Genomic DNA, 14,016 nt, shown 5'->3' on the forward strand with positions numbered 1-14,016 from the left:
CCCCGATGATAGTGACTCAGTGACCCATGACCCAGAGAAAAAAAATACCCCCAGAGGTCTTATCAGTTTTTTTTTTTTTGAGAGTTTTTTGGGCAATTTAGTGGTTTTATGGGGTTAAAATTTGGAATGTACTCTGGACTTGGTACATTGGGGTCAAATTATGGAAGATTAAAATTAAAAAGGTAAATTTAGTACTGCATGGAAGTGTGATACTCCCTGAAGCAGTTTTTAATGCAGAGGCCCGGATGATCGGGGCAAGTGTCACATTGATAGGTGGTGTTCTTCAGAATCAACCTCCTGTTACACGCTCTGCATCTTTTCTGGGATCGTCCCTTCTTTCCAGTGTGGGGGACTTCACCTGGAAAGTATTGGCCTGGGACGATCCTGGCACCTATTACTTGAGTTCCTTCTGAACCCCGGCCTGCTCTTTCCCGGTCAGCAAAGATCAGGACCTTTAGGACTTTTTCTTGGAACTGAAGGTATGTCCCTGTGTTGCCAGCGTTCTGGTACAGTACAAAAGAGTTGTACATGGCAACCTGTACCAAGTAGACCGCAACTTTCTTGTACCATACATGTGTTTTCCGCATGGCGTTATATGGCTACAGGATTTGATCGGAAAGATCAACTCCCCCCATATACCGATTGAAGTCCAGAATACAATCGGGCTAGAGGACCGTTGTTGTGGTACCTCGCACAGAGACAGGTGAGCTGCCGTTACCATGAATAGTGGTCAGCATAAGGACATCCCTCTTATCCTTATACCAGACCATCAACAGGTTTTCATGGGTAAGGGCACGGGACTCACCCTTGGGCATAGGTGTCTGGATAAAATTTAGAGGGAGGCCTCTCTGATTCTTCCACACGGTCCTACAAGCGGACGTCGATTTGGCAGCAAGGGATGTGAAGAGAGGGATGCTGGTATAAAAGTTGTCCATGTACACGTGGTAACCCTTATCCAGCAATGGGTACATAAGGTCCAAAACGATTTTCCCGCTAACACCCAGAGTGGGGGAACAATCTGGGGGTTCAATACGGGAATCTCGTCCCTCATACACCCTAAACTTGTAAATGTACCTCACTTATGTCAGGATCCGGGTTGGCGGAGGGTGAGGACACTGGAAGTGGATCCTCTGTACCAGAGAGGTGATGGCGTGGGCCGTACCAGGGGAACGGAGTCTAAGGGGTTACTGGTATTCACCAGAGCCCGCCAGAAAGCGGGATGGACTTGTTGCGGCTGGTAACCTCCAGGTCGTTCCTCCCAGTAGCGACTCAAGGCACAAAACGACAAGGCAAGGCAAGGTCAGACATAGCAGAAAGGTCAGGGCAGGTGGCAAGGTTCGTAGTCAGGGGCAACAGCAGAGATTCTGGAAACACAGGCAAGGACACACTGGAACGCTTTCACTAGGCACTAGGCAACAAGATCCGGCAGGGACAGGAAGGGGAAGTGATGTTTCATAGGGAAAACAGTGATTGGACTAGATTGGGCCAGGCACCAATTAGTGGTGCACTGGCCATTTAAATTTCAGAGAGCTGGCACGCGCGCCCGAGAGAGCGGGGCCGCGCGCGCCGGGCTGGGACAGAGGAAGGACGGAGCAGGTGAGAAGAGACATGGGATGCGATCCATGAGAGGGCAAGTCCCGTCCCGCGGATCGCATCCCCTCCGGTGACAGGGTAGCAGCGCTCTCGGTCAGCAGCGCCGACCGGAGCGCTGCAAGCAGAGTAACGCCGCGAGCACTCCAGGGAAGCAGCGGGACCCGGAGAGCTCGGCGTTACAGAACCCCCCCTTGGGTCTCCCCTTCTTTTTGGAACCCAGAAATTTACGAATGAGTTCCTTGTCAAGGATATTGACCTCGGGTTCCCAAGACCTCTCTTTGGGGCCACAATTCTCCCAATCAACGAGAAAAAATCTTTTACCTCGGACAACCCTGGAGGCGAGGATCTCTTTCACAGAGAAGATATCAGAGGATCCAGAGACAGGAGCAGGAAGAGTGACTTTGGGAGAATAGCTGTTAAGAACAACAGGTTTGAGTAGAGAGACATGGAAGGAGTTAGGAATACGGAGAGAGGAGGGCAGATGAAGTTGGTAAGAGACAGGGTTGATTTGTTTTTTGACTTTGAAAGGCCCTAAAAATCGGGGGCCCAACTTGTAACTGGGTACATGGAAACAAATATACTTAGCAGAAAGCCATACCTTGTCACCAGGGGAAAATACCGGAGGAACCCATCTCTTTTTATCAGCATGCGCCTTCATTCGAGATGAGGCCAGTAGAAGCGACTTTTGAGTCTCACGCCAAATGGAAGAAAAGTCTTGCGTCAATTCATCAACGGCAGGAACCCCAGAGGAAGTGGGGATGGGGAGGGGGGGGAAGCGGGTGACAGCCGTACACCACAAAAAATGGGGATTTGGAAGAAGACTCAGAGTTTTTAAAATTGTACGAAAATTCAGCCCAGGGCAAGAGGTCCACCCAATCGTCTTGGCGAGAGGAGACAAAATGTCGCAGGTAGACACCAAGTATCTGATTTACTCTTTCCACTTGACCGTTGGATTGAGGGTGGTAAGCAGAAGAAAAATTTTGTTTGATTTTTAATTGACTGCAGAGTGCCCTCCAAAATTTAGAAACAAACTGGACGCCTCTGTCTGAGACGATGTGCGTGGGAAGCCCATGGAAGCGAAAAATATGAAGAAAAAATTGTTTTGCCAATTGAGGCGCAGAAGGAAGACCCGGCAGAGGAACAAAATGAGCCATTTTAGAAAAACGATCAACGACCACCCAGATGACAGATCGGTGATGAAGTCCATACCAATATGGGACCATGGCTTTTCAGGTACAGGTAACGGAAGGAGGAGACCTGCCGGCTTCTGGCGTGGAGTCTTGTCACGGGCACAGGTAGTACAAGCCCGAACAAAATCAGTCACATCCTTCTGCAAGGTGGGCCACCAATAGTGTCTGGAAATCAACTGCTCCGACTTCTTGACACCAGCATGTCCGGCCAAAAGAGAAGAATGACCCCATTTAAGAATCTTGAGGCGAAGGCGTGGAGGTACAAAAGTCTTCCCCGGAGGAACTTGCACAAGAGTGGTAGGAGCGGAGGAGATGAGACACTCAGGAGGTATGATGTGCTGTGGAGGGGCATCAGATTCGGAAACATCGTCAGCTCTAACGTTCTTCTCGGCTGGACGAAAATGAATTTCAAAATTGAAGCGGGCAAAAAACAATGTCCATCTAGCTTGGTGAGAATTTAATCGCTGGGCAGTCTGGAGATACGATAAATTTTTATGGTCCGTGTAAATGATGATGGGATGCAGGGACCCCTCTAAAAGATGTCTCCACTCCTCGAGTGCCAATTTAATAGCTAAAAGCTCACGATCTCCAATCGAATAATTTTTTTCTGCAGGAGAGAAGGTCTTGGAGAAAAAGCCACACGTGCGATTTTTCCCAGTAGTGGTCTTTTGAGTTAAAACGGCATCGGCACCAACAGAAGAAGCATCTACTTCAAGGATAAAAGGCTTCGAGGGGTCAGGCCTGGACAGAACAGGTGTAGAAGCGAAGGCAGCCTTGAGCAGATTAAAGGCCTCCTCCGCCATAGATGGCCAGGACCTCGGGTTTGCGTCTTTTTTGGTCAATGCTACAATAGGTGCAACGATGGTGGAGAAGTGGGGAATAAATTGACGATAGTAATTAGCAAACCCGAGGAAGCGTTGGATAGCTCGCAATCCAGAGGGACATGGCCAATCCAGAACCGCAGAGAGTTTGTCAGGATCCATTTGAAGGCCTTGGCTGGACACAATGTAACCTAAGAAAAGTAGACTACTGCGTTCAAAGAGACACTTTTCAATCTTAGCATAAAGGATGTCATCCAGGTAGACCACTACACAAGTATAGAGCATGTCACGAAAAATCTCATTGACAAAGTCCTGGAAAACTGCTGGGGCATTGCAAAGGCCAAAAGGCATGACAAGATACTCAAAATGTCCGTCACGAGTGTTGAATGCAGTTTTCCACTCTTCTCCTTCACGTATACGGATAAGATTATAAGCCCCTCTTAGATCGAGTTTGGTAAAAATTTTCGCTCCCCGCAGACGGGCAAACAGTTCAGAGATAAGGGGGAGTGGATAACGGTTCTTAACGGTAATTTTATTTAAACCGCGGTAATCGATGCATAGGCGTAGGGTTCCATCTTTCTTAGCAACGAAGAAGAATCCTGCTCCAGCAGGAGACGAAGATTTTCTGATAAATCCTTTTTTTAGATTTTCTTGAACATACTCGGACATGGCTTGGGTCTCTGGGGCAGAGAGCGGATAAATCCTGCCACGCGGTGGAGAAGTACCAGGAAGCAAGTCAATAGGGCAGTCAAAGGGTCTGTGTGGTGGCAAGACCTCTGCTTGCTTTTTACAAAAAACATCGGAAAAGTCCTGGTAGGCCTTAGGCAGGCCTGGCAGAGAAGAAGCGACGGTTACTTCACTGATGGGATGCGATCCGTGAGTGGGCACGTCCCGTCCCGCAGATCGCATCCCCTCCGGTGACAGGGTAGCAGCGCTCCGGGGAAGCAGCGGGACCTCACAAAGTTTATAAAGCTTCATGCCATATCGCGCCCGCTTCGAGGGAATATACTGGCGGAAGATGAGTCTCCCCTTAAAACTGATGAGAGACTCATCTACAGAGAGCTCCTTAAGCGATACATAGGCCTCCAAAAATCTGGCCCCAAAGTGATCGATGACCGGCCTCACTTTGTAAAGCCGGTCATAGGCGGGATCACTTCGGGGTGGACATGCCTCATTATCTGCATAATGCATGCATTTACGAATAGCCTCGAACCGCTTCCGTGCCATGGCCATACTGTACAGTGGAGTCTGGTATAGGACATCCCCGCTGCAGTACTGCCTGACACTTGGCTTTTTGACCAGGCCCATGTGCAGCACGAGGCCCCAAAATGTCCTCTTTTCGACTGCACTGACGGCGTACCATTCATTGGACCTGGCCAAAAAAGAATCAGGGTGGTGGGCGAGGAACTGCCTGGCGTACAGATTCGTCTGCTCCACCATGTGATTGACAAAGCTGTCACTGAAAAAATAACTGAAATAGACAAATTCAGTGAACCCGGCCGTGTCAATCCGGATTCCTGAGTCGCCAACAAACTCTGGAATCCGTGGCTGATAACCCTCTGGGGGTCTCCAGACAAGTTCACCGGAAGGGGGCTCCAGTAAAATCGCCTTGGGGTCGGACTCCTAGTACGAGCGGCATCACCACTCGCACTAGTGCCAGCCACTGGGGCACCTTCATGGGGGTGCGTGGACCCGCCTGGCAGCATCTCTGCCGCCTTCTGGGGGGCTCATCATCACTACTAGATGAGGAGGAGGACGATGAAGAACACAGGAATGTAGAATCTTCATCGTCCTCACTGACAGATTCGGAGTCAGAGGCAAGAAAAGCGTATGCCTTCGCTACCGAAAATGCCCGGCAAGCCATCGCCTTTTTCTACGGTGGTGGTGGGGGGGGGGGGGCGGTGGCGAGGGGGGAGGGGGTGTGTGTGGGGGTGGTGGGGATGTATGTAGTGTGTGTGCTTGGTGTATACTATATATAACGGTGTGTGATTAGAAATCACACACATTATATGAACAAAAATAAAAAGCTGCAGCCAACAAAAAAAATGGGGGGGCCCAAATTCAGCGCCCTGAACCCCTAATAGGGCCCGGGTCAAGCTGAAAAATCTCCGGCAGACCCTTGGGGACCTATTAGGAGGTCAGGGGTGGAAACATTTTTTTTTTTTTACTTTTTTACTCAATTTTCTCCTACCATTCCCTGGGGGTTTTTCTGTCCCTGCTCTATGGGGGATCGTCGGTCCTGAGGGGGCTCCGATCTTCACAGTGGGGGGGGGGGTCCCTGGCAACCTCGAGCAGCTCTGCCCGCTGACTTAACTCAGCTAACGGGCAAGGCTGCAAGAAGATGCAGTTAACCCCTCCACCGCCGGCTGCTATTGGCTAGACCATCGTCCAGCCAATAGCAGAGCTCCTGGGGGGTTGACGAAATCGCCACCTCCCCATAGATACAGTGAGTGATAGGGGTTGTATTGAACACCCCCGATCACCTTGTATCTTCGGGTCAGCGGGTCACACGTGACCCGTATGACCCGAATCGCGGCAGATCGTTGGTGTGAATTCACCAACGATCTACTGCGATCGCCGACATGGGGGGTCTGATGACCCCCCTGGGCATTTGCGCGGGGTGCCTGCTGATCGATATCAGCAGTCACCCCAGTCCGATCCCCGCCCGGCGCGCGGCAGGGACCGAAATTCCTACGGGCATATGGACACGCCCTGGGTCCTTAAGTACCAGGACATCAAGGCGTATCCTGAACCATGCCCTAAAGTAATCAGTCTGTGAAAACAATGCATTTTCCACTTGGTTTAAAGGAATGTTACCATACAGAGTCTGATAGAACTCTGTCCATGTGGATATTAACTTTTCATAAAAAAGCAGGAAAGAATTACTATCACACTTTTTGAATACAAATAGATTATGTAGTTCCATATTTTATACTTCCTGTAACATACAACTCAAATTCTGTGGAAATCTACATGAATCTACAAGTGATGCATCATAAAGTTCCCAAAAATGAATCACTATGTTTAATAGCATAATAGCATGATGTCGGCCATTTTGTGTAAATTCTAAGTAAGCCACCGTTTATTATGAGTTTCTTCTCTACAAGTGCCAGTCTGGGAGAAGAATACTTATTGTCTCCTTAGATATTTATGGCTGTTTAGATAAGGCTGGGTTCATAACACGGTTTTGCAATACAGTTCTTCTATACGTTTTCAATTTGAAAACCGTACGGAACTGTGTTGAAAACCGTATGCATTGACTCTCCATTGAAAACCGTTTTCCAAAACATGCATCAGGTTGTATCCATTTTGCATCCTGTACGGTTTTGTCAGTTTTTTCCCGTACCCAAAACCGTAGCCTACCACGGTTTATAGTCTGGGTGAAAAACCATATTGAAACGTATATGTTTTTTTAACATGGGAGTCAATGGGAACCGTACAGAACCGTATGTGCGTACGGTTCCATCCGGTTTTCACCATACGGTTTTTGATTTTGCACAGTTATTTTTTTCTGAAATTTCAATCAAACAAGTGAAACTTTATTCATAATGGAGTGAAAAGTTAAAAACTTATACATTCCTTTTTTCAACCATATACGGATTAAAATTTGGACCTCACTTGGGTGAAATGTACCAGTACTGTCTAACTTGACCGTAGAATGTAACTAGACCTCTGGGGTTAGTTACATTCTCTAGACAGTACTGGTACATTTCACCCAAGTGAAGGTGGGTTGACATGTAGAAATTGTGAAACTTGTAATCAGTCTTATCCAAATGAGCCTTAGTTCCTGATATATAAGGTAATCAGTGTTAAAGAGACATTGTATCCTTATCTCTTTCCAATAAATTTATAGCTGGGAAAATGTTCGACTAGGCCTCGAGATGTCTTGGGATCCACCATAGTTGATTACAGAAGTGTCAGAGTTAAAGGGGTACTCCGGTGAAAACCTTTTTTCTTTTAAATCAACTGGTGCCAGAAAGTTAAACATATTTTTAAATTACTTCTATTAAAAAATCTTAATCCTTCCAGTACTTATTAGCTGCTGAATGCTACAGAGGAAATTCCTTTCTTTTTGAAACACTGATGACATCACGAGCACAATGCTCTCTGCTGACTTCTCTGTCCATTTTAGCAACTGTGCATAGCAGATGTATGCTAAGGGCAGCATGGTGGCTTGCAGTGCTGGGGCCTTGGGTTCAAATCCCACTAAGCACAACAATAAATAAAGACTTATTATTATTATTATTATTATTATAACATCAGCAGAGAGCACTGTGCTCGTGATGTCATCAGAGAGCATTCCAAAAAGAAAATAATTTTCTCTGTAGTATTCAGCAGCTAATAAGTACAGGAAGGATTAAGATTTTTTAATAGAAGAAATTAACAAATCTGTTTAACTTTCCGGAGCCAGTTGATTTAAAAGAAAAAAGGTTTTCACCGGAGTACCCCTTTAAATCTCTGTACTTCTAATTTAAGGCATCATACGTCATGTGTGGAATGTGGGTTTGAAACCAACTTTGGACAGTTAACCCTTAACGGTAATGATGCTGATTTCATATGCAATAGCACCCGCTAGCTTATGGGTAGTTGACATTATATCAACCAGAAATGCATTCTGGGTATTATAGTGATGTCATAGTCATTACCATATGTACATGCCCATCTTACATTCATTGGGGAATTCCAATTTAGGAGGGTGTGTCTAACTAAATAAAAAGTCTGTTAAACCAGATGTTAGACAGACCTGGGGGAGAGACAAGGGACAATGAAAAAACACACCTATAGAAAAGCCTTAGACAGACAAAGACAAAGAAGCCTGCCATTGAAAGAGGTCCACAAGATGGAAGCCATGATAAAGTAAAACACAGCAAGTCGGACTGATCACACGGTATAGACTTATGGCTACCTACGACAATGCGATGATGGACCATTCAGCTTTCCTAGGACCAGAAACAAGGTTCTTACATAGACTTGGTAAGAGACACAAAAAATGGTATTCCATTTAATTAAGATTAATTTGGATACTGTGGATGGAAGTATACCATTTAGATTGGTGAATAAATTAATGTAATAAAATAATTAATTATCTCCATATTGAGATTATAGTTTTAGGATATTGTGAGACTTCATTCTACCTGCAAAAGAATCAAGACTCATAATCTATCAAAGCATTAAATTACTGCTTATAGATATTGATAGAATTCCTATTTTGCCAAGCTAATTGTATATTTCCCACACAGCAAACTTCATTCAAGTTCCTCCTTCTAAAATATAGTCTATCGAGGTCATACATATCTGCTATTTAATTGTCTTGGAGTCATGTGATATGTAGTTGGTTAGATGGGGCGGGGAGTGTATGTAGCATTCCATATTGAGATGTCTATGAGTAGATATTGCCCATCTTGATATCATGAAGTTTCTCTGGACAGAGTGACGTGTAAACCTTTTTCTTATATGACACTACATCTGCAGCGTTAATGTCATCCCATCATAAAAATAACTTGTTAATATCTGAGGAAATAGTCGGACTCAGATGTGAATTGCATTGATTAGCTTTGTCTACAGTTCACCAGGTCATCATTGTGATATTTTTTATAATTTTCAACATTTTTAATTTTTCATAATTACTATTTTTATGACCATAATTCATAATAGAGTTATTACCTCACGACAGGGTTTTTGGATCTCTGACTGAAAAAGACTAGGGGGCAGCACCATTTGTAATGTGGGTGCTCTTCTGGCTACCACACTAATTCCTCCTTTTACTTCATATGCTCATAGAGTAACATGCATACTCTACATGTTATTTCTTCTTTTTATGTTCTTGTAATAAATCTGAATCTGAGATTTTTAAAGCCTTGTCAAGCACAGCGGGGAAGATTTATCAATACCTGTGCAGAGGAAAAGTATTCCCGCTGCTCATAACAACATATCAGATCGCTTCTTTCATTTTTAAAAGGGGTCTGTGCAAAATTAAAGCAGCAATCTGATTGGTTGCTATGGGCAACTGGGAAACTTTCCCCTGCACAGGTCTTGATAAATATTCCCTATCATGACTATATCTCCTTTCTCTTTTATAGTACAGACGATCCCTCCCAAAAAAATTCTGTCATCGATACAATTTTTTACTTGGACAAAATCTCTCTCTACATGGTAAACTTGTAGTGTATCCTTAGTTCTCTTTAGTGAAATATTAAATCTCATCACTTCTATAGTTTACTCTAAAGTCCAGATTAACGGTAGGGTCACACACAGTGCATCTGCAGCGTATTTAATGCTGCAGATATGCTGCCGGTAGCCATTGCAATAACAGAGTGAGTTCCTTGCTCCCTGTAGCTGTGTGTTTCCACTCATAGTGGTGGATTTCCCGCCGGTAGTCACAAGCTGAGACACAGAGCTACCTGGCCGGCACTCGCTCTGTGATTGCTGACAGCCCATCCAAAGCGTCAAATACACTGCAGATGCGCTGTGCGTGACCCTATCCTAAGGAGGTTATCATTAATATACTTCTGTTATTTGGATGTTGAACAACCTTTTGATGCAGTCACTACAATCTAGTCATTTCTATAACTCTCAATGACTAAACCACTTTTGTTTACAGGTATCTTGGCCCACTTTACATAACATACTGTTTCAACTTTCTCAGGTGTGAGGGATGCCCTCTCCAGACAGCTCTTTCCACAGATATTCAATAGGATTCAGGTCAGGGCTCATGGAAGGCCACTTCAGAAAAGTTCAATGTTTTGCTCTTAGCCATTTTTGGGATTTTTATATATATATATATATATATTGGATTTTCAAACAATTCTACAAGTAATATAACTGATAGCCAGGACAATCACCCAATGGTAAACAGCTGAAATGGCTAAGAGAACACATAGAGATACACAATAGCGGCCCTAGGGCCAGATATACAGACATGTCTCACTGCAACAAGCAGAAAAACCTCAAACATCCCATACCAACCCCCGGTGTCATCCAGTTATCCAGTTCTATGTGTAACACTAAGGAGAACTGGTCTAGTGGGAGCAAGACTCGCAGTTTGTCACCAATGAGTGGAAAGAGGGTGACCCAGAACTCATTTACTGGCAAGCAGGACACCAAGCCATAAAGCAAGTCCGTTCTGTATGTGCCACAGTTCTGGCAACCCTCTATGCATTCCGGGTGATCCGGAGTTCGGGGAAACGTGGAAACCATAAGTGGCGTGGTGCATAAATTGTGTTTCTCTCCAAAGCTCGCTGACCACTGCCTTTCGTACCTTCGCCCACCCCTCCAGAATTGGCAAGGTCAGTAATTCCCTACCCAACTTGGACTCCCAATATTTGAACAATGTCTCGAGAGGCTCAACAAGTTGTAATGGTGGATTTCCGGAAATTAAGGTCCCCCTTAGATTGATGCAACATTAGTTTAGCCAGAGCTATCCGGGGTCTCTTATTGGCCCAGATGAACTTGGTAAACAATGAGTTGAGGAAAGCAACATCCACTCTCTTCAGTAGAACTGGTATTGTCTGTAAGGGGTACAATAATTTAGAGAAACTTAACTTCGGTAAGTGACACCTGACCATTAAGGTGAGGCAAAGGGAGGCTCATTGCCTAAGTTAAGCCATGATATTTTGTATCAGAGGCAGGAAATTGAGGGAGTATAATGACGTGGGAGATCTGTCCACCGAATCCCAAGGTATTTCAGAGAAGTCCTGGACAGGAAAACGGGCAATGGCAAAACTGCTTCCAAGAGGACACTGGACTGTGGAGATAGGTCCATCAGTACACCTTTACTGACATTTACTCTATATCTGGATTCTAACCTGAAATCCCTTAGCCAGTCAAATACAGTGCCCAGGTCCCTGACAGGGTTTGCCAGGAAGATCAAGAGATCGATGGACAGTATGGCTGGCGACAGATGCAACGAGGGTCTCATCTGCCCCTTAAAATTCCAGCATACAATCCGCAAAATAAAAAGAAAAAGGGATTAGCCAAAAACAGTATTCTAAGTGACAAAAGAAGAAAAACATGGGACCCAAAGAACCTTTTGAAACATGCCCCCCCCATTCCACCAAAACAATGAAACAGTACCCCTTAAAGATCACTATGACATATGGGTAAGAACCTGGGGAACTTATTGACTCCCAAACTTCCCATACTGTGAAAACAACGAAAACCTGGAAAAACGCCTACTTCCCTACCCAATATAGTGTATAGAACTAAGGACAAAGGCAACATGTACGATGTCCCCCAAAGAAACTACAAACAGGACAATACTACTCGGATGGGGAACCCTATATGACCAAACCCCTCCCACTTAAGACTTCTACTTCCCGGCAAAGCACCCCGGTCCCAGTGTGACCAATGATCAAGCCCTAATGTTAAAGGAATTATGCAGCGGACAAAACTTATCCTGTGGATAGGGGATAAGTGTCTGATCCTGGGGGTTCTGACCACCGGGACCCCGCGATCTCCTGCATGGGGCCATGGCTCTGCTGTGGCTCTCCTGTGCAGGAGGTGAGTCGGCCGTAGCATGACGTTGGGACCGACACGCCTCCCAACCTCTCCCATAGAGCTGTATGGGGAGGGGACATGGAGGGGCCCCGTTCGGTCGATCACGGGGGGTCCCAGGGGTTGGACCCCCCTCCTCCCCCGCCATCAGAAACGTATCCCCTATCCTTTAGATAGGGGATAAGTTTTGTTTGCTGCAGATGTCCTTTAATGGTCAAGGTAGCATTCTGGCCCCCGTGGAAACGACAAATATGGAATAAACAAGGTGCAGAAAACCCTTACATAACCAGTCCTGATGGTAGTCAGACGATGCAATAAAAATGTAAGTAAATATCCTCCTCTTTTTTTGTTACATTCCCCCCACCCATATAGCTATACAGTACCTTGAGAACATCACCCAAAAAAAATAAATAAATAAACTGCATGCTCAGAGCCCAAGAGCTGACTTCTAGGCAGGCAACCTGCCACAGGAACTGGGAAGTTAGTCAGGTTACGTTGGCGGCAGCATACCGGGAGTCGGGTAGATACGCTCGGCATGTTTGAAGGGATTTTGTGGGTAGACAGAAAAGAACAACTCCTCTGTAGTATACAGAAGCTGATAAATATTGGAAGGATTAAGATTTTTGAATACAAATAATTTACAAATCTGTTAAACTTCCTGGCACCAGTAGAAAGAAATTTTCTCCGGAATACCCCTTCAAACTGTTCAATGTTTCTGCAGATTCCGAGTAGTCCTAGGGCCAGGCAGACATTCTGACCATTTTCGGCCATGTGTACATGGGCTAAGGGTACCATTAGAATATGGAAATTCCACCCAGGATTTCCACATGAAAACTTTGGAGAATCAAATAGAAAAATGGGAACTTTAATGGACTATTCACATGTACAGTATTATGTGCAGATTTGACACGCAGATTTGGTGCACAGGATTTTCTGCTGCAGAATTAAATGTAAACTGAACACAGCTTGAAATCCTGCACATCAAATCTGCGCAGAATACTGTACGTGTGAATAGACCCTAAACAGCGCTGGCTCCAATCCAAACAGTTTTCACTATTCACTTCGGACAGTAATAAACTGTAAACTGGTATTTATTAAGGCACAAATCAACACGCCTTTCCTCAGGATAAGTTACTTATACAAAGATGGGTACATACGGACTATATATACACACAAGGATTAGCTTCAAGTAAAGTTTACATAAATTAGGGTATTCACAAACAACGTTTAGGCCAGTGACGTAACAACAAAGGAGAGTAGGGTTTCAATAAATCATATTCTTTTAAAAAACATTTGTACCTAAGCAATACAAGTCATAATATACATAACTGAGTGAAGTACAAGGGTTAAAATTGAGAACTTTTTTAGTGGATTAAGAGATAACTATAAAGAGTGGCATAACTTCTCGTGCTTTTAAGAAATCAGCGCAAGTGCCGGTAATTTCCGGTGTCATGAGCGCTATATTGCAGGCATGTAGTACAAAAGGGGCGAGGAGAATGCAGCCCATAATAAAAAGAGTGATCACATCTTTGTTATATAGGATCACTTTCCTTGAACAAGCGGATGTGCTATGTATATAAAAGCGCTGGCAGTGATAGCCACCAGCACTGTTTAAGCCTCACCTGAAAAGTGCTCAGATCCGGAGCGCTATAGAGCAGTAGTGGAGGGGAAAAGGGCGGGGTTTATATTCTCATTTTGGGTTGGGTCAGACACCGACAGTAGTAACAAAACTGCAGGAGCGCTATACAGCCGTTGCAGAGGGCAAGGTGGGCGGGGTTTGCTGTCCTCTGAAACAGTGGAAGGAAGGTTTATAATAGCAATTGGTACAAGGTAAATAGATAGTACAGGCTAAAAATAGGAACCGGCTAAAAATGAGAACAATGTAAATGAATGCTTACTCAATTATGTTTATTATGACT

This window comes from Hyla sarda, chromosome 2 (genome assembly GCF_029499605.1).
Source record: "Hyla sarda isolate aHylSar1 chromosome 2, aHylSar1.hap1, whole genome shotgun sequence".
In the NCBI taxonomy this organism is placed as follows: Eukaryota; Metazoa; Chordata; class Amphibia; order Anura; family Hylidae; genus Hyla; species Hyla sarda.